Below are 23,153 nucleotides of genomic sequence, written 5' to 3'. Positions count from 1 at the left end.
CGGGGTGTGACAATCAGGGCCTTGGAAAGGGAATTCGACGATCTTAAGCAAGACAGCGGTGAACATCGAGCCTACACTGATCGATATGAGGAGCTGAGCCTGTTGTGTCCATATTTTTTCCAATTCATCCGCACAAAGTAATCAACCACTGGGAAGGCAACCCGATCACCCAGAAAATACCCATAAAGGGTGTTAGCTAGCTTATCCTGAACCATACGGACTGATTCTCTCGGCAACACAACATCACAACCCTCCTGATTAACGGAACTAGCAAGCGACCGAAAATTAACTTTCTTCACAGTATTAGCACTTACCGACTCAGCGTAAGACATTGGCTTAGCAGCAGCCCCATTATCCGTATTAGCCATAGAGGAAGATTCACCAGAGAAGGGGTTGTCCACAGGTTTGGAAATGCTCATTAACCCGTCCAAAACCGAAACATTTGACGTAGAAAACATACCTCTTCTCGGAAGAAGAGGATTGCCTTCAATGTTAGTAACTCGTAACCCGATCCCACGAATTGGTGCTGTACCCGGTGTAGGCATCTCCTCACCCACCGGTTCATTTATGTAATCAGATCCATCTGAGTCGGTCGGTTTATTAGCAAAACTGTTCAGCGGGTCAGGCGGCTTCCCGCGGTGATGCAAGACACTAGCAGTAGTGTCACCATTCTTGGAACGAACATCCATAGCTAAACAAGCAACTCTCACGTGAAACCAGAACCTTAAACAACCATGCACTCGATAACCCAAAACCCTAAAGCCGCAACAAACGAAAGCAGGAACGAAAGATAAACCCTAATTCCTAGAACCCTAGAATCAGGCTGCCACCCTTAACCGATTAAGATGGAGTTATCAATCTAGCTAAATTAAACTCAGTTAACCGCAATCGACAACAACCAACATAATAGATCAGAGTTTCAATACTGATACCTAAGGCGGCGATTAAAGCAAAAGAAAAAGTGAAAACCCTAATTTAGATCGATCACTATTGCTAATGAGTTCGTTATAGAATTCTGAAAGGATCAAAACTCTAATCACAGACTGTTATACATCAGATCACGAAGAAAACTCAGGTTTCATGAAGAACACGAAAATCGCCATAGGAGAGAGAGCATTAGGTTATTCGAATTATGTTTCGCACATTCCAACAAGTTCACACATGTTTTTTTTATTAACAACCGAAAGCCAATGATATCTATTATGCCATTCGAAATAATGCATCTACTAATTATCACGGTCATGCATATCTGAATCAAGTCATGGCAATACACTTACCCGTCCAGATGATGTGACCGGAGGTGTTTAGGGTTGCGAGAGGGCTTCGAGACGAGCATTGCCATTGACGCCAAGAGAGGAGATTGGGATCGCCGTCCAGTGGAGAGGATTTAGGGTTCGCTCATGATGGGAAGGGAACTGTATACGTACACATCTTCATACCATATACAAAAGAGATTGGGTTGGACCTGGAGTGATCTGGGCCTGCTTTAGTGTGGGCCGAGATTTAGAGAACACCCAAAGTGAGGGAGTGTACGGTTCTAAGGAGGTGTGCGATCCCAAGTGTTGTGCGACTAAGTGTTTTAAGTATAACCATAACCATCTTATAACTCGCAACCGATACGTAAAACCCATCACGTTATTCACTTCATAACACATACACGAGTCATGAAAAGGACACTAACAGTTAGAGAAGCACCTGAAACCACGAGTTGTCACATCATCCCCAACTTGAAAGAAATTTCGTCCCGAAATTTGATAAGTAACCCAAAGCCGTAAGGTGTTTGATCCGGATGACTGTGGATTTTCCTCGGGTGCCACATCATCCCCAACTTGAAAGGGAATTTCGTCCCGAAATTCGTCAGTGACATCAAAACTTGATACAACCACTTGAACAACTGAGGATACTAGAGCTCATTCCGATCATTGCGTTCCCACGTAAACTCCGGTCCACGTCTTGAGTTCCAACGAACTCTCACGATTGAAATCCGACTATGCTAACGAATCGTAACGTCCTGGTCCATGATTTCAGTAGATTCTTCAACCACTGCAACTGGTCATTAACCTCAGACTCTAATAAGGGTATCGCAAAGCGTTTCATCGGACAAACACTTCTTTAGATTCGAGACATAAATGTCATCGTGATCGGTACCCGATTCATCCGGTAACTCGAGTTTGTGAGCCGTGTCACCGATTTGTACCCAGAAATCCAAATGTCCCAACGTATCGTAAACTAAGCTTGCCATGTTTTCTAGGGTGTACCGCACCCTCCTAGGGTGAGACTTTCGATTAGGACACGTTCGCCTACAGCGAACTCCCAATGTTTCCAAAACTCAATAGCTTTCCTAATGGTCACGCATTGCCGCCACACAACTTCCGATATAAACAATCTTCCCAAGAGTTTCGAGGACCATAATCTAACAAGGAGATTAGCGTTACTATCCATGCAATGCCTCAAACAAAGCTGTCTTAATACTAAAACGATGACTGCTGCAGTAGAACTCAAACAAAGGTAAACGTCCTTCTAATTCTTATTAAAGTCAATCACACACAAGCTCGCAACATGTCTTCGAGTGTCAGGATGGTTCGTTTACTCTGACCGCTTGCCCCACGGTGATAAGCATTGCTCATGTGCAGACGTGAGTCGAGGGTGTTGAGTATTGCCGGTCATAAACCAGGTATAGCTCAAAATCAAACGGTAACAGAAGCTGGCACCTCGTGCCTAAAAGCCGCCTCTCTCAGAGGAAAATTCACAGCTGTGAAGACTCGTCAGTTTCCTTATTTGAAGAAAATGTGTTGTTAACGTGAGACAATCGACGATCACTCAAGTGATACTGTTTCCGTTTCGAGTTGTAAGTAGGCCAGTGATAGAATCCATGGCAGTCTGTTCTCATTTTCTATACGGGTGTTTTTGGTTGTTGATACTTTACCTTGACTTTCCGACTAGTCAAACATCGTTCCCATGCATAGCTAGGTGGGCCTTCATGCCCGATCACCAGTACAAGATTTACATATCCTAACGTCTCTTATCAAAATCCAGATATCTAGAATATCGGAACCGGTGTGCCTTGCCCATTACAAGTTTCCTAAAGTTGCCATGTAATGATATCCACACCCGTTCTTTGAGGTAGCGAATATTGTCCATCATGCCCCACATGGGTTTAACTTGAAAATTTTTCTCCCTTCAGTTCTCCAGCTTGAACAGGGCGAGTATGATCAGGTGAGTTAGAGTTGATGGTGAGTCACAAAGCTCATACACGTTCAAGTTCCATAGCCGTAATCCTCCCAAAAGTTCCATCCAATGATGCCATTTACTGATTTAACTTTTTCGAAGCCAGGGTACACGGGAGGCCCTTGTGATCGATCTAAGTAACGCATTCGGTGCCGTCTAAGTAATGCCTCCATGTAAAATCCCAAGTCCACGGTTTTCACTGCCGGTTGTGTGCCGCGTAGTTCCTCTTTGTAATTCCGCCACGTAAGTTATTACTCTCTTATGTTTCATCGGCGTGTAACTGGGACTCTTATTCGGGCCATCATGGTATACCACTAGATCACCCGTACCCTCGGATAAAGACGATGCTCAGAGCATTGCAGAGTTGAGGTTCAAAAGTTGAAAGGACGCCCTCCTGTTTTGTCTTCCACGAACACAGCACCCTGCTGTGCTAAAGAGATTTGAGATGCGCGATCTTCGAGAATCCTGTGATGAATCAGTGATAGCATCTAGTGAGACCAAGAAATTGCAGCATCATCGAAGGGATCTCTGGTGTCAATCAGTTTCTAACTAAAACGAGTCTTAGCGAGATCCACGTGTATTCCCACTTCATTGATTATATGACCGAAAAGGTACCTCTCGAATCCAGAAGTTACTTTTAACAAGACTTCGCGCGGAGTGGCTCTTTCCCCTGGGAGTTCTAAATAGAATGCAGATACCACCCATGACGTTCCCTTATCCTGGAATGATTCAAATTGCCATCAATAAACACGGTCGATTCATGTGATCCATAAAGCTGTTGGTGTGTTGATTACCCCGAAGGTTCTGGAATACAAAGTCGTATGGCCGAATTGCGTTTGATAAGCCGCCTTAAGAACATTCTCCCCTTGGACTTCCATCCAATAATAGTTCGTTCGAAAATCAATCCTCGAATGAGAGCTTGACACTTGCTACTGGTCGATAGGCTGACAATACATGGTCGAGGCAAACAGTTCTTGAGTGCCACCTTGTTGAGTTCTTGATAGTCATACAGAAAAGGCCTATCTTCACGGTTATAACTAGGGCTCCCCAAAGCGAAAAGAAATCTAGGCCCGACAAAGCTCCTGCCCAGCAATTCCTGTAGTTGATTTGACAATTCTTGAAACCCTCATGGTGCAAGATGGTAAGAGTATGAGTGTTCAGAGCCGCCTCTGGCGTGAGATCAACTGAGATTCCGACTAGCAGTTGTGGAAGTAAACCTGAAGGTCCCTCGAATAACACACTGAGATGGGTCACGAACCATTGGCGGATCCTTGATCCTCCTTTCCTTATCCTTAATATTAATAACGGCTGCCAACATAGTGAGGTAATATTTCCGTATATGCTTCCAGACTTTCTCAGTTGAGATGGCGCTAACCCTTGCGCCATTCTGATGCTTTGGAACAATAACGTTTCTCCACATAAGATTTTCTCCTTAAAGGGTATGTCCGCGAGGTTCTTGGATAACATCCGCACCAACTACTGCGTTGTAACCACCAAGGATAGTAAAAGGAAGGTCGATGTAGGACACTTGTCCCATAAGGTCGAGTTTGTATCCCAACAAGCATATGAGGTTTCAATTGGCTTGCCATCCGCCGATTCCACAACAGGTTTGATTCCTAGAAGCATCAGGGTCAGACAGAACAGAGACGAAATAATTAGTTACCCAAAAACATACAAACTACCATGTTGCTATTACACCTGGCATTGCCTACGCCAATCCTAAATGCCCTTCCATGAGCGTCATTTCCAGTGTTTGTTGTTTTCGCTACGAGCATTTCCAATACTGCCGTCGTTCCCTTGGTTGTTGTCGTGACTGCTGCCTCTAATGTCATTGCTTGAAACGGGGCCCTACGGTCTTTCAACAATAGGGTCCATCTTGTCCCATTCCATGTCGCGTCCTAAGACACTACTCACTGCAAGGGAAGTTACACATTCCACACTGTAGTCAGTTGCCATTGCTTATGTCCCGATTGATTCATAAAAGTTGACTCCCACGAGTCGCTGACTAGGGTTAAAAGTTTGATTGGGTCGATTCGCTGGTGTTCGTTGCCGGTAATCGGGGTCGTCCAAATACTGAAGTCAGTAAGGTACTACACTCATCCTGTTGTCCATCATTCCAGCAAGTTGTTCGGGTAATACACAGTATGTTTCAAGAGTGTTGCAGAAGTGATCGCACTTCAGGATTTAGGATTTACGACGTAAATGTTAGGTTCCAACAAACAAGGATAAGTGAGGTAGGTAATAACCAATCATTTGATGCTACAACATCCAACTTAGGGACGTTCGTACAAGCACCTAACATTCTACACAGTTTGCTAGGCGTTCAGATGGGTGTTCATGTAATACTCGATAGCATCGAGGTTCGAAAGGATTCAGAGAGGAGTGAAAATATCACGTTCGAGTAGGAGACAATCACTGCTATGACTCCCATAGACTTGTTACGTTTCACATTGATCAAATAACAGAGTAGAACCCCTTCTTCATTTGTCAAGCCTCACTGGGACTCACATGCAACCCACATTATTATTATGTGTGCACCCACAATAATATTGTGATTTGCATGCTCATCTCAGTTCCTCCTAACTCATGTCGAATGGTTCCTCAAACTCGAGTAGCAAACAAAGAACATCACAAAACGGGAGTCATGAATGTCTAAGGAAACACCACACCATCAATCACATAACATATGCATGTAGTACATCAATTCATACTGTTGTGCTAAGCGTGCAATCACATGCAATATCATACGTAAGTGTTCACTAGTTATGTAGTACAATGAGTAAGCGAGAAACGAACCTTGCAGTCTGGAGCTGAGTGTCATGGTCGTATTCAGAACTTGTTTGGTTATAGTCTGGTTTTATAAAAACGTTTTAAAACCAAGTTCACTATAACCAGTGGCTCTGATACCAAACTGTCACACCCCCAAAATACCCCCTAGGGAGTGTCCCTGATAGGCATGTGACGTACCGACAAAGAGCCACTAATTACATTGAACCCATACAAGTTTCAAAATAAAGTTCCTATCCATTAATAAATTACCATCAACAAGTTTATATGGAAACCAAAATGTTCAGCGGAAGCAAATAATAAACCATAGTTAAATTGTTCAAAGACCATTGTGTAATAATAACGGAAAATCACATGAGTCCCTTCAGTCAACCCATGATCACTCCTGCTCCTCCAGACAGCAAGTTTCCAAATCTAAGATACCTAACGACATGTGAGCATGCAACAAGTGTATCAGACAAAGCTGGCGAGTCCACAGTTTAAGAAAACGTTGTTACCAGTTGAATGTAAAACAGTTCAATAACCAATGCAAGTAATATTGTTAATATCTCAATTCCGAACAAGACGGCTCCTGAAATACATGACTGCCCTTCCCACGTACTCCTATCTAGTACTGGGCCACGACTGGGTCATTAGTTCACCTCCGTCCTCTCTAGGAGCGGTGTGAGGGTGCCAAACCTAAGTAGCGCTACCAACTAATACCCGTTACCCTCCAGGTAACATAATAAGGGACTTACAAGATTGATAGGTGAGAATATTAACCAATATACCCGTTTTTACCCAAAAGACTTATCCCTCCACGGGATACCCACTGACTGTCCCCAACCACTGGGACGCATGCTCGAATGTAGTGAACTCACCTTTGTTTGCTCGGTATGATAATGTGCTTCTAACGTTAATTAATGGTTAAGCCCGTTACCCGTGACCTAAAATATAATGTCATGTAAATGAGTATACGAATAGGGTCTTGCAATACCCAAGTGTCCAAACAACCCAATATCTAATGTAATAGTTTTAGGCATGCAATAACACACAACGCAAAGTGTATTACTCTTATTTTATGTGCAAGATCATAGACCCACAACCAACTCGCGTTACATAGAGTAATCAATCAAATCACCATTGATTTAACATATATGTATGTATATGGTAGTTTGTTAATTTAATAAATAACACCAATCAATTAATGGCAATTTAACCTTTACATATATGATAGGTTAAATGTTCTGTTTATTTTAATCGAACATATGATCATATGCATGTTGCCTTAATTCAAAAACACACACCTTAAATTAAATAAGGGCACCGAGTATACCCTAATTGCTGACCATCTCATACATCCATGAACTAGTTACATGTTTCTTTTAATAAAATAGTTCAGTCCAACACCCTTTACTAATTTGGGCGGACCACTATCTAACATTTTTTTTGACAGCCTACTCATAAATATACAACAATTCGGACCATTAAAATCACTATTAAATTCATAATAAATCATGGGACAATATGTGTTGAAACATATTCTAACCATACAATTGGATTATACATTTGAAACATGTGCAGACCACTAGTTAAATTGGGATGACAATCATATGGGGACCACTTGCATTTTTAAGTTCTGATCATAATGAAGTCACATGTTCAGCCATTCCAAACATCATACTTATTTCACCAATGTTTGCCATCAATCTAATATCAAGGTCACCTTTTGATAACAGTTGAAGACAACACATAATCCCTAGTCATAGCTTAATGATTAGCATCATTTCTACTAGAATTATTAGTTAACATACATACATCAGATTGTAATGAGTTTTCTTTCAATGCAGGATCACTATCAGTGATCATGAAATCTACTCATGAACCTCTTACCCTACCTAATCGTACAACCCAATATCATGCCCATAATCATCAACAACCATCGAAAAACCCTATCATCTAACAGAATTGATTATATATATCAGCCATGGAATCATCAAACCATAACCCACAGAACTACTATCGAATTTTAAATCATAATCATCATGATCAGTTTCTTATTTCATGGAAATCACTATAATCCTAGCCTATTTATCCCTAGACTCACATAAACATAACAATCTCGAGTTATTCGAATTATGTTTCGCACATTCCAACAAGTTCACACATGTTTTTTTTTATTAACAACCGAAAGCCAATGATATCTATCATGCCATTCGAAATAATGCATCTACTAATAATCACGGTCATGCATATCTGAATCAAGTCATGGCAATACACTTACCCGTCCAGATGATGTGACCGGAGGTGTTTAGGGTTGCGAGAGGGCTTCGAGACGAGCATTGCCATTGACGCCAAGAGAGGAGATTGGGATCGCCGTCCAGTGGAGAGGATTTAGGGTTCGCTCATGATGGGAAGGGAACTGTATACGTACACATCTTCATACCATATACAAAAGAGATTGGGTTGGACCTGGAGTGATCTGGGCCTGCTTTAGTGTGGGCCGAGATTTAGAGAACACCCAAAGTGAGGGAGTGTACGGTTCTAAGGAGGTGTGCGATCCCAAGTGTTGTGCGACTAAGTGTTTTAAGTATAACCATAACCATCTTATAACTCGCAACCGATACGTAAAACCCATCACGTTATTCACTTCATAACACATACACGAGTCATGAAAAGGACACTAACAGTTAGAGAAGCACCTGAAACCACGAGTTGTCACATCATCCCCAACTTGAAAGAAATTTCGTCCCGAAATTTGATAAGTAACCCAAAGCCGTAAGGTGTTTGATCCGGATGACTGTGGATTTTCCTCGGGTGCCACAAAAAATCTTTTTCATTTTACCCTATTACAAGGAAAACTTCTACCTTTAAAAATATTTTCCAAAAATTGTCAACTCAACCAAATTATGTTGAACAACAATGATTCAAAATGAAGGAACTACATAGCCTTCAAAATACAGATATAAGATATATTGATTTTACTGGGATCTTCTCTAGAATCAATTATCTACAAGGAAACTCTGCTGAAGAGATAAGGTACTGGTAGGATTTTGGAGCCGTCAATAAGATATATCTTACTTTACCTGATTTTCATGAAATCTCCTTTTTACCAAGATGGGTTAAAGATGGAGTTAGGGACTATTATCTAAATAATAACACAATTACTCCAAAAAGATGTCATGGCTCTAAAAGTCTTTGTTGCAGGGCCTGATTTTTATAAAGAATTTTATTATCCAGCTTTTCAATTTAATTTATTCAGATAAAAAAGATTAATTTAGCCTTTACTTATTAAGTTAATACTGAAAGAAAGATTTTTCATAACTTTAATGAAAATGATGTTCATTATAGAAGAGGATTAGGAATAAAAGTAATATTCCAAGCATTCCAAGCTACCTTTAAAAATGGATTTATGACAAATGGTTGGAAAAAATATGTTTTCTTCTGTCATGATTTCCCCAGCAGAAAATACTCCACCATCAGCCAAAAAATATTTAGAGGATAAAATTCATTTTTTAGAAAAAGGCATAATAAAATCGAGTCTTCAGGCTCAAGAAAAGGTTTGCTTATTTAGGAATCATTAAAAAGATATGAATCCAAGATATATGTGTCCAATATGTTATAAACAAAAAGACAAGAACAATATGAGTATTGATTCTCAAAATGAGGGTCAAACATCTGATGGTTAAGGATTTTATAAATCCTATACTCCAAATAAGATTTTCAAATAACTTATAATTCGATTTTATATCTTACGAAGATAAGACATTAAACTAAGCCTTTAAGACTCACATGGAGTCAAAATTTGCCTTCCCCATGCCCACCAACTTTATGAGACAAGCATGAACGTGGCTAAAGAGGAAGTAATGACTAAAGAAGTCCAAATTCCCAAAAGTGGACTTTCTTTCATAAAAAGACAACTTTCAAGACCTCCTGACAAAATTAGAGTTACAAAGAAGCCTCATGTCATAATGAGAGCATGCGAAGAGTAAAGGACAAGTGAAAAGACCTGGAGCATTCGAAGAGAAATGACATCGAGCTTCAACAAGTCTTTAAAAAAGTTTTCTATGTACTAAAAAGTGTGGTTTATTTTTCTTAGCTTTTGTATCTTCTCAAAATATCATCCATTGTAAATCATCCACAATGAAATAAAAAGCTTTCGCTTTTCCTTACAAAGTCTTTTTGAGTGTTCTTTCTATTTTTAGATATTTATTTAGTAAGAAGACAAACAAAATCTCCAATCTTAAACCATCTCTTTTTACCCTACACCGGTGGTAGGAAACGAAACCAAGTTGTGCTGAATATTGCTGAAGGATCCAAAGGAGAGTTACCTAAGGCCTCCTAGATTTGGTGTGAAAGAACCTATTAAAAAGACTCGTGGTGTAGCCCGGCAATATTTTGGTCAAAACAGCAAAGAGGTATGGAAGCATGTTGGATCTTTGTTATTTTTAGTTTTGAAATATTTTTAAATAATTGAGACTCTTAGGTTTTATAAGGAAACTTTTAATAAACAAATTCAAACAAAATTTTATTTTATATTTGTTTTTATAATCTAGAATAATAAGAAATAAAGGAATAATATTACTTTTTAGTTTCATAGTTTTTCTTAAAATTTATATCATATAAAATAGATTTAATATGTGGCTAACTGTAATAATAAACATAAATAATTTTGATTTAATTTTTTATTTTGTAGATAATAACCTACTTGAGTTATCAATTTTGAACCAACAAAATATTCGGCTAATACCGCCCTGAATGGTATCAGAGCCACGTAGATTTTACTCGTGGGGGCTCTAGATATTGAGAATACTTTACATGACATTGATTTTAATAATTTAATTTTATTAAATTTAAACTTTATATATAATAAAGTTTGCATACACCGCGTTTTCTACTCCTCAAGGGCAATATGAATGGCTTGTAATGACTTTTGGATTAAAAAAATGCACCACAAATATTTCAAAGGAAAATGGATATAATATTTTATGATTTTATTTTTGTTTACATAGATGATATCTTAATTTTTTCAGACGATATTAATTTACATCTAAAACATCTTGATATTTTCACAGATTTACGTATAAAATATGGGTTAGCCTTATCCGAAAAGAAAACTAGTTTATTACAAGAGAAAATAGACTTTTTAGGAATGAGTTAGTAGATAAAAAACAAGTACAAAGTTTTCTTGGCATATTAAAATATGCTTGAGCTCCTGGATTTAAAATTAATCAAAGCTAATCTATAATCAAGTACCAGATACGTGTAATTATTTACCCTTATTTTATTTATTTTTTTGCAAAGATACGTGCAATTAGTACATACAACCTAGGAATAACCGATACTTTGGGAAAAAGAATAACACATGCTAGAGATAAATTGAGCGAGTGGTGTGGAGACGCCATATCAGCTAAAATAAGTAAAGGCTTAAACAGAAAAATATATATATGTTGTAGTAGCCTAAAAATGCATTTAATGATAGGATGTGATAATTCTTTTTACTATGGAATAACAACAACAACAACAACAACAACAACAACAACAACAACAACAACAATAATAATAATAATAATAATAAAGTCACAATATCCTGACTTCTCAAAAATGACTTTTTTTCATATACAAAAAGTCATTTTGAAAATTCCTTTTGGGTTTGCCGAACATCAATTTTCTTATTAGCTTTTTGTAAAAGTCAATAGGTTATAAGGTGTGGAAAAGCTTAGCCAAACACCCCTAATTACGTAATTATTAAAGCATTGGGACAAAGTCTTCAGAATCCGCAAAACAACTAGACATTGAACTCTATAAAAGGAGTTTATAGGTCAAAATGGGATGAAGAAAAAAGAGGAACAGATATAACCGCACATCTGCAAGTCGGCACATTCGAATCACAATTGATGTTTCATAGCGTAGTTCAGAATGTTCATACTGTAGTTCAGAATGTTCATAACAGCCTATGATAGTCTGCAATTCATCCCGATACAACATCAAGTCATAGTGGGTGTTTGGAATTCCTTATTTTGCACCAACTTTTAACTTATTGACTTTTTAAAAGTTAATAAGTTAAAAAATAATGTTTAGAAAATACATGAGGACTTTTAGTATGACTTTTAACTTACATTTGATAAAAGGGTTTTTTAAAAGTAAGAAATTCTAACTTCTCCAAACCCAAAAGTCCTTTTGGGGACAAATTTCCCATTAAACCCTTGCCAATCCTCCAACCCATCTGCCTCCTTCATCATCTCCTCATCCCGCCTTCATCGTCAATCCTCAATACTCTGCACATAGGGTCCACCACACTACTCGTCATCTCTGTCGCTGACTGGACAAGACGATCACTCCACTATCTGCGAGTTTTCGTAATCAGTTAGTAGTTTTCAACCGATTTCTAGTTAGTTTCTACTACGATACTTTACTTAATTTGCATTGTTGTTTCATTTATTAACTTAGGTTTTGTAATCAAAGATATAAATATGATTTGTAACTGTCAACCCTAGAGAAGCATACACATTAGATTGTCGAGTGAGACGAACATGTTTTCTAAGTAATTGTTTACGCGGAAAATACTAAATTTCAACTCGTGTTTACGGTGTAAACTTAGGTTTTTGAAATTCATGTGTTTAGTGTTAGGTGGAATTGACATTGCTACTGCCATTTTAACAAACAGTTGTTATACGCTTTTAAATGATCAACGATAACACGGTACAAGTATGATTTGTAACAGTCAATCCTAGAGTTCTTACTGCATAGTTTAATTGTTTATACATTGTTCAGTAAGTTCTTTTCATACTTAATAACAGTGCCTACCTAATAATGTTCATATATAGCTACTTGACCTTTCATAATCTGCTTTGGGTTACGTATTACTGTTTGGTTTATCTTGATAAATATATTCCTGGCTAGACGAACTAGAGAGAAAAAATTAAATAAGCTAAACCAAACACTTTTTAAAGGGATGTCCTTTTTGGTCATTTTACATGAATAAGCAAAATCAAACACTTTTAAAAAAAAACTACTTATTAACTTATTGGCTTATAAGCTAACCCAAACACTTTTTTAGAAATTCCTTGTCGAAAAGTCATACGTTAATAAGTCCTTTTAACAAAAGTCCTTTTGAACTAAAATAAGCTAAGCCAAACACACCCATATTCTTCGTCGATTAGGGTTTGTAGCTAACTCAGATTCAACATCAGTAGGGTTTCTGATAAGGTATTTTGACTAATCTTTTTCTCCTTCTTGTCGATTAGGTTTCTAACTAACGTGACGATACACGATTACTCTTTTCGGATATAGTTTTGTTGTTATTTTGTATTTTTTTATAGACATAAACATGTATTATTTGTTGGGTCGCTTGAGACTGTAACACCCCCTAAATTATTAAACTACATATGTTTGTGAACATGTGTAAGTAATAAAATTTTAATAAAACAATGAGAATAGAGACTAGGAATAATAAACCTAGTTACAATATTAATAGAAAAGATGGGGAAATTAAGGTGTTTTAACCCTTTTTATAAAACTTCGAAATTTGAGGGGCCAAAGGTGCCAATTATGAAAGATGTTTGCTTAAACCTAGATAAACATCAGAACACACACACTTTGTGTGTGTCCTGATCGATTGAAACCCCAGGAGCGAACAAGACTTCTTTCAAACCCTAAATTCTACAAAATTCACTCAAAAATCAAAGGAGAATTCAATTAAGAATCAATCTTAAGCTAGTATCTTGATCACTAACACTAGGAGATCGAAAGGTATGCTTAATTTTGTTATATGAAGATGTTCTATTGATTCTTGTAACAGAAATTTTTGGTGAATTGATGAAGGTTATGATTAAATTATGATGAATTTAAGTCTAGGAACTAATCTTGGACAATACAATTGATCAATTCATGACATAACCTAGGAGTTTAAATGTTTATCACATAAGAGTATATGGGTTTTGTGAAGAATACATATAGTCTTGTGATATTAGATGTTAATTGATGCTTATGATGCAAATTCTAGTGTGATTATAGTGTTCTTGATATATGAATTGAATTACTATGCTTAAATATGGTTAAAGTTATTAACCATGAACATGATAGTGTAAGAATACAAATTATGCACACTAGATGTTCGATAAAATGCTTGATTGAATTGGAATGCTTGAAATATATGAAGTAATCGCTTAATTAATTAATCAAGAGAATGAAATATCGAATATTGAACTATGAGTTCTAAGCAATATATTCGAATTAAATTATATAAGTGATTTGAGTGGATCATCAAGTGGGCAAGGTGGAACGGATACTCGCTTAAAAGGAAAGCTTTGAAAAGGTACGTGTGACATCTGTGCTTGTGATCATTATAAACAGTTCAGTTATCAATGAGATAAAGTTATTTGATCCCAATGTTTGGTTGTTTATGTTTGATGTTTTTCATGTTTTGACTTTTATTCAATTTCAAACTCTATATCGCTTTCTGGAGAATTATACGCAAATTGGTGCGCAAACGTAATCAGTTAAATGCGACAAATACTCCGGAATATCCATATATGCTTAATATACCTTAAATAACCTTTACATAACTTAGAAATAAGTTTTGAAGGCTTTGGTATGGCAAAATCAAGTTAATTCGCTTACAGGGACTAAATTTAACAAACTGCGAAAGTATGCCAATTTGAACTGTAACGAACATTCCGAAACATGATCATAAGTTAAACACACCCTAAATATCCTTTACATAGCTTAGAAATAGGCTTTGAGGGGTTCGGTGTGCTAAAATAAACTTTATGCTCATTCAGGGACTAAAAGCGTCAAAAAGTGCATAAGTTAGCATTTTCGCGCATAACTTACGTTCTGAATACATCCAGACATCCAAAAATTTATGTAAGCATTAAAATATTTTATTTTAGTGTTTAGCAGGAGAAAAATCCATTCGTCGCGCAATTTGGATCGTTTTTCGCGCTTGTGCGCATTCCGTCATAATTAAGCGAACATCGCGATTGTACGACCAAACGAACCGACATCCAGCATATTTTTGAGCATGTTTCATGTCCACAATGTTTAGGCATCATTTTAGGGCCTTAAAGTTGGCTTGACGGGCCTTAAACATGTCGGAATGGCCTTAAAACACAACAGGGACTGAAACTGTAATTTCTGCAAAGTTGTTGCTGGTCTGCAGAGCCCAGGCGGGCCGCGTGAACATCTGCAGAACCTTACGCGGGCCGCATGGCCCTCCCAGATATGCAAAATCTGTTTTAATAGCTGTTTACAGCTGTTATACCCCTTTTTCCCACTTGCAAATGGTTTTTAGCAAACAATGGGCTTAATCTAGGGGCTCCCATGGTTATGTAAAACAATGGGCCCATGTGTACGACCTAGATCGAAGCACGTTTCTCGAACAACGATCTTAACGGTTGTGCCATGCCTATATATACCCACCTTGTCTTTGCTCAAAACCCACATTTGTTTTGATTTATGCTCTCTAAGTTGAAGTTTATACTTCATACATGAGAGTAAATCGGATCAAATCTTGCGGGGACCTTCTGTAAGTATTCTTTCGTTCTTTTCATTCGTTTTAGCGTTAAAGTCAAACTGCATTTGACTTTCTGCATTGACCAGTTTATGGTCAATGTGAAGTTTGTTTGAACTTCATAACGTGAACGTAAGCACGATGGTTATAGTCCCTAGTAACTATACCTACTGATTACCACGTTATCTAGGCTCGGTGACGAGTCGTAGTTTCGGCCAAAATGCGTATTCTTGCGTATTTTTAACCAAACTACTTTTTGGGTATCAAGATCCTTTGTCTTGATACCAAACCTGTTTCTAAACCTCGTTAAACATGTTTTAACATGTTTAGCTCGTCACTTTTAGATTTGTGCTTGTCTAGGGTCGTAAAGGTAAGCGATCTAAACAATCGCTTATACTTTCGAACCCGACCCATTTGGTCGATCATTAGGATCCGACCAAACACTTTAGGTGACCATAGTTGTATAGGGAATAACCTTCCGAGGTTATACCTAATGGTCACGTTGTTTAAGTAGTTGTATGATAGGTGATTTATATGCCTTAGGAAAATTACCAAAATGCCCTTTTTGCACCAAAATTCATTTTAAGCCTATGTAACGTAATTTTTGTGACACGTGGGTCACTGCGACCTTCAAACGAATACCAAGCCAATGAAATATTGTATTTCATACTTAGGATCTGTATAAATATGTGTATCTTTTGCACATATCAATTCTTGTTCGATTTCAAGCTCTAAATCGCTTTCTGGAAGGTTATACGCGCACTGATGCGTAAATATAACCAGTTAAATGCAACGAACACTCCGGAATAGTGAAATAGGCTTAACATACCTTAAATAACCTTTACATAACTTAGAAATAAGTTTTGAAGGCTTTGGTAGGGCAAAATCAAGTTTAATCGCTTACAGGGACTAGATTCGACAAACTGCGAGAGTATGCCAATTTGAACTGTAACAGACATTCCGGAACATGTCCATATGTTAAACATACCATAAATGTTCTTTACATAGCTTAGAAATAGGCTTTAATGGGTTCGGTGTGCTAAAATAAACTTTTGGGTCATTCAGGGACTAAAAGTGTCAAAAAGTGCATAAGTTTGCACTTTCGCGCATAACTTACGTTCTGAATACATCCGGACCTCCAAAAATTTATGTAAGCACTAAAATATTTTATTTTAGTGTTTGGCATAAGAAAAATCCATTCGTCGCGCATTTTGGATCATGTTTCGCACTTATGCGCATTTCGTCGTAATTAAGCGAACATCGCAACCGTACGGCCAAACGAACCGACATCCGGCATATTTTTGAGCATGTTTCATGTCCACAATGTTTAAGCATCATTTTAGGGCCTTAAAGTTGGCTTAACGGGCCTTAAACATGTCGGAAAAGGCTTTAAACACCAACAGGGACTGAAACTGTCATTTTCCAAAGTTGGTTGCAGATCAGGACACCCAGGCGGGGCGTGTAAGCCCTGTCTGAACCTTACGCGGGCCGCTAGGCCTCCCCGGATATGCAGAAACTCGTTTTCACAGCTGTTAGCAGCCTTTCAACAATCCAAAGGGCAATGCCTCTTGCAAACCTCTGGGGTTGGGGTCATATTGTGATACCATAACATTTTGACACTTGTACGGATGAGATTCAAGCACGTAAATCGATAAACGATCCTAACGGTCTTGCATATCCTATAAATACCCCCCAATTCTTGCAAAACCCACAAAATCTGATCTAAGTTGAAGCCATTGCTCTAAGTTGAAGCCATTGCTCTAAGTTGAAGCCATTGCTTCATACCTGAGCTACTGGATCAAGATTAGCTTTCGGGGACCCTTCGTAAGTGTTCTTTCGTTCTTTTATCGCTTTTCAAGTCCGAAAGTCAAACTTTGTTTGACTTTCTGCATTGACCAGTTTATGGTCAATGCGAAGTTCGTTTGAACTTCATAACGTGAGCGTGATCACGATGGTTATAGTCCCTAGTGACTATACCTACTGATTACCACGTTATCTAGGCTCAGTGACGAGTCGTAGTTTCGGCCAAAATGCGCATTCTTGCATATTTTGTAACCAAACTACTCATAGGTATCAAAACCGTTTGTTTTAATACCAAACCTGTTTTCTAAACTTAGTTAAGCATGTTTTAACATGCTTAGCTCGTCACTTTTAGTTTAGTGCTTATATAGGGTCGTAAGGTAAGCGGTCTAAACAATCGCTTATACTTTCGAACCCGACCCACTTGGTCGATCTTTAGGATCCGACCAAACGCATTAGGTGACCATAGTTGTATAGGGAATAACCTTTCGAGGTTATACCTTATGGTCACGATGTTTATTTAGTTGTATGATAGGTGTTGGTGCATTACGTCTATTGACTTCGTCTTGTATCATGTAATAGGATAGGATAGGTTAGAATAACCAGTGCACGAGGTTCGAGAAACGAGAAGTGGTTAAATAGCATGTTGGACCGCTTATATGGACATTGTCCATAAAAGCGATCCACACCAACTCACCTGGACCGCTTTTGTGACATGTTCGTATAAGCGGTTCCAGATCTCTATAAATAGGGCACTGGTTGATTTATTTGTAACGGCTCGGAACTTATAACGAAGTGCTGCCGAATTGCTTCCAGGTTGTAAACATTATCAGAATCAATAAAGTGAAGCATTATATTTAGTTTGAGCATCTAATTCACTGATTCCGCCTTTGAATTGGAATACGACTCTTCTGATCGACTCATTCAGGGTCAACGACGATCCAACAAGTGGTATCAGAGCTCAGGAGGAAGAGTTCAGCTCAAATTTGATCCATTTTCTGTCTTCTACACCTTCTTTTTCAGATTCGGGTAGATTTCACGGTCGGAATTCGCTCAATTTTTCACAGATTGTGCGCAATAGTATCGAGATATATCCTGGAAAGTTTGAAGCCAAAATTCGAAGTTTTTATTGGTCAAATCATGTTCTTAATATGAATCGCTCATATGACGTCATCGTAAACCGCTTTTAGGTCACGGTTTGGACCGCTTTTTAGTACAAATTGTCAGCTGGTTCGCTCAAAATTAGGCCCTGGACCGCTTATTTGAACAGTTCTAGTTCGCTCATTTGTACATCTTTTAGTCTGGACCGCTCATAACTACCATTCAGAACCGCTCTTTCGATCATTTCTGGACCGCTCGTTCAAACATTTCTGGACCGCTCATATGACTGTTTCTAGACCGCTCTTATAAACAATCTTGGTCCGCTTGAACGACATAGTTTGGGTTCGCTTATTAGCCAATTCAGTTGGTTCGCTTTTGTGAACATACTGGATTCGCTTTTGTGTCAACATCTGGTTTCGCTTTTGTGACTTTAGTGGGTTCGCTCGAAAGGATTTTATAGAGTTTCGTTTGTTTGTCAAGACTGAGTTTCGGTTATTTGTTCAATCTGGTTTTCGTCTAAGTATCAAGATTATTACACGACATCGAGTGTTAGTGTATTTCAATTTACTTGATATTGTTTGATCTGATCAAGTTTGTTTGTTTGCTTCCAGGTTATTGATTTTCAGGAGATCAAAAATGTCGAACAACGGTGAAGAATTCTACAATACATTCTACAACGCGTTCACTTCTGAATCGTCAGACAGAAGAGCTGAGTTGAAAGAATATTCAAAAGAGATTTCGGATAATCTGAAGTTCGAAAACATGTACGGAAGTCAACAAAAGCCACCAAAATTGATGAAAGTTGAAGATTATAATTGGTGGAAAAACAGGTTTGAAGGATGGGTGAAAGCTTTCGCTCCTGAAAGCTGGTTGAAGTTAGTAACTGAATATCAAGCACCAGAAAAAGCAGGAGGAGAGTTAATCGAGGAGAAAGATTATACAGAAAAAGATGTAAAGAATGTTGTTGCTGAATACAGAATGATAACTTTGATTAAACAGTCAGTTAGAGAGGATATTATTTCATTGCTTGAACAAGAAAAAACGTCAAAGAAATTGTGGGAAGCATTGGAGAGAAAGTGTGTTGGGAGTAACGAGATTGTAAAGAATAAGAAAAAGTTGTTGCGTAAAGAGTTTGAAGTATTCAATTGCATGAAAAATGAATCTGTTTGTAAGATGTTAGAAAGATTTGGACATCTGAAAATGGAGTTGGTTAGATATAACATAGACTATTCTGAAGAATTGATGGTGGATAAATTGTTTGATGCATTGCCCAATGATCAAGATTGGAAATATTTTGCTCTTATGCTGAAGAATACAATCAAGCCAGATGAGTTAAAGATTGATTTGCTGATTGAAAGGCTTGAAAGTCATGAATTGGAGTTAAAGAGATCTAAAGTCAACAGTCCAGGGTATCAGCAGAATGTGGAACTTTATTACAGAGGAAATATACCAAATGCTGGTTCTCCAAAAACAGCATTTTCTACAGAAAGTTCGAACTCAGCCAACAATGAAAGCCTTCACAGTGGTTTTCACAGTGGTGCTTCTTCAAACACTTCAAATGTATTTCAGTGTAATATCGCAATCGATTTAAAGAATGGGCAGAACTTCAGTGAAGAATCAGCAAAACAACAGATGGTTTTCTTAGCGTCTGTACTGGAATCGTATGAAGGCCTCGTCGCAGGGAAGATTGGAAATACCAATTTGACAAAAGAAGAGTATGATCAAATAGACCCCGAAGAAATGGAACTGATGGATATCAGATGGTGCATGGCCAGTGCAGTTCGTCGAGCACAACGGTTCATGGAAATTACGGGGAGGAAGTCAATTGGAGGGCCATCTACCAAACTGGGTTTTGATAAATCCAAAGTGACATGTTTTAAATGTAAACAAAAAGGTCACTTCAAGCGCGAGTGCAGAAATTCGTATGTTGCTGAAGATTCTGAAAATCCGTTCAACGAAGACTATTACAAGAAAGCGATTTATCATCAAAATAAGTCTGAACCACCAAGGTTGAAACAGCAGGAAGAAAAATCAAGGGCTCTTGCAGTCATTTATGATGATGAAGGCTATGACTGGAGCAAAGAAGTTCTTCCAGAACAGGATGCTGTTGGTTATGCATTCGTGGCAAAAGATGATCATGATACATGGTGGAGAAAAGATAGTGCAAGATGGGAGATTGGCAAGCTGTATGAACCATTTCAAGAAGCACAGAGAGCCAAGAGATGGAATGAAGAGTTGGAGTGTTACTTGGATCCACAGGGGAATCCAGTGGTAGATCCGTCAAAAGTTGATTTTGATGCAATAACTAATGTGTTTCCAAGTGAGCGTGTTTTCAACACAAAAAGGCTTTCTGATAGCAGCTATCTGCCAGAGTTGATGAACAAGTTGAGAGAAGTCTTTGAAACAAGTCTACCGAAGGTGGTAGAGATGAAGAAGAGAAAAGAAGAAGAGTTGAAGAAGATGATTGAAGAGGTAAAGACTGTTGCAAAGCTTGCTGGTGAAGAAAATCAAAAAGCTGAGGAAGAACAAAAGCTGAAAAAGATGGAAGAAAAAGTGGAGAAGATACAGGAGACAAATGCAGCTGAAAACGCCGAGGTGTCAATCACTGAGGTAATCAAATCTTCTGGATTATCAAATGTTGAATTGGTTGTTGAAAAAGAAAACAAGTGCAGGAATTGCATTGAAAAGTGCAAAGCCTGTACTGAAAAAGAAGAAATAATCAAAACAAAAGATAATGAAATGAACAAACTTGAAAATGCGTTAAAACTGAAATGTAAAGAAAGGATTGACACAGAGCAAAACTTAAAATTAAAAGTTGAGAAATTAACACAGAAATGTCATGATTTTGGAAAAAAAAATAAGGTTTTGAAAGAAAAATGTGATACAAAATGTGTTGATTGTATTGAGAAAGAATCTAAGTTTCTAGAGTTACAAAAAACAGTATGATTCTTTAAAATGGTCAAGTCAGAGAGTACAAGAAGCTTATGATACTTTGAAGAGCCAAGTCAAAAGTTTTGATCAGAGATTGTCTGAAACTTTAACAACCAAAGAAATGTATGAAAGACAATTTAAAGAAAAGCAAATTGAATTAAACAAGCGTGTTGATGAAATTGCAAATCTTAAACAAGTCTTGGCTGAAAAAGAAAAGATTGTTACAAAACTTCAAAGTTATCATAACTCTTCGTACATTCTCGAACGTATTTTCAATATCACACCAGATGACAAAGATACTAAAAATTGCAAAAAGGGTATTGGTTCAGAGTTTCATCAGGTACCACCACCATTGAGGGACAATTATACTTTTTATGATGAGGAAAAGGTGGCAAAGGGTTTGAACATAACTGACCAATTACCTGAAAGTATCGATGTGACTTACACCAAATCTGATGATGCTGATGATTTAGAGGTGGTATGTAAGGTGGGTGATAGTGTTTTGAAAGGTAAGTCTGAATCACAGTATGAAGATGAAGGAAATTTGTATGATGGATATCTGAAAGATACAAAATCCGAGAAGAATTTGAATGATGATTCAAAAGGATTGGTTTATACCATGATTGGATCGGACAAACTATTCTTAGATGTTGTTTTCCCAATTCAGAATGTGATTTCAGAGAAAATTGACAAAGTTTTCAAGATGCTTGAAATTGAAAAGTCTGAAATGTCGAAGTTTGCTGGTAAAGGTTTCAAAGGGTCTTATAACAAACCTGGTTCTAAAAAGAAAAACATGAAGTCCGGTTTGGGGTATAAGAAGAAACATAATCAAAACAGAACTGAAAGGTCCAATTTTCAGACAAAAATGAATTTTGTTCAAGGAAAAAGTTTCATCGAAGAAGAAAAATTCAAAATTGGAAAACAATCTAATGCAGAGTTTGAGGCTATGAAAAGGAAACAACAACAGGCAAAGGATGTTTCAAAGAAAGTGTGTTCTAAATGTGATCAAATTGGACATGTTGCACGAAAGTGTCAAAATCCAAAGTCTGTTGATGTTAAGACACAGAAATCTGAGAGTGTGAAACCGAGGTCAACCAGATTTGATTTGAGACAAACTTGGAGGTATACAACAAACAAGTTTGCCTCAAATCAAAATTGGAAATCAAACCCGAACAGGTTTAATTCTAGAAAGACCTGGAATTCTCACACACCCAGAATGAGAACATCATGGAGTCGACAAACATCGGTTGGTGTGACAAAACCTCAAAAGATTTGGAAACCTAAAAATGTTGTTCAAACTCAAAAGGTTCAGAAAGAAACAAATTTTTACAAAAGAGGTACTCCGAAAGGTAAAGTGTGGTCTGTTAAGAAAAGTGTTGAGTTGATAAAAGATGAGAAACAGAAACAAATTTGGAAACCAAAAACAACTTCTGAGGATTCAGATGTGGTTGCCTATGATGCAAACGTTCCACCGCTTAAGGCTGAAAATTTTAAAATTCAGGTTGCTAGAATCAAGGTTACACCTAAGGCTCCTGAGGCCTGGGTGGACACCATGTTTGATTAAGTGGTTGGAATTGCCGGAGCTTCCTGGATCGTGAAGCATGAATCGGCATCTATCTTTATTGTTTGACATTTTTATGACAAATTGTTTGTGTATTTAATAAAGTTTGAATGTGCAGGTGCTAAATGCTGATGAAGATTGTGAGAGTATTGCATAGGAAGAGGTTGAAGATCCCTGGTTTTGGTCAGACAGGGAGTTTGTGTGTTGTTTTGTATAAGTTTGTGTTGTGTTTGATGATTGCTGTTTGTTTGT

Source organism: Helianthus annuus, chromosome 1, assembly GCF_002127325.2.
Source record: "Helianthus annuus cultivar XRQ/B chromosome 1, HanXRQr2.0-SUNRISE, whole genome shotgun sequence".
NCBI lineage: Eukaryota > Viridiplantae > Streptophyta > Magnoliopsida > Asterales > Asteraceae > Helianthus > Helianthus annuus.
The sequence above is the reverse complement of the archived record's forward strand: the minus strand, read 5'-3'. Positions refer to the sequence as shown.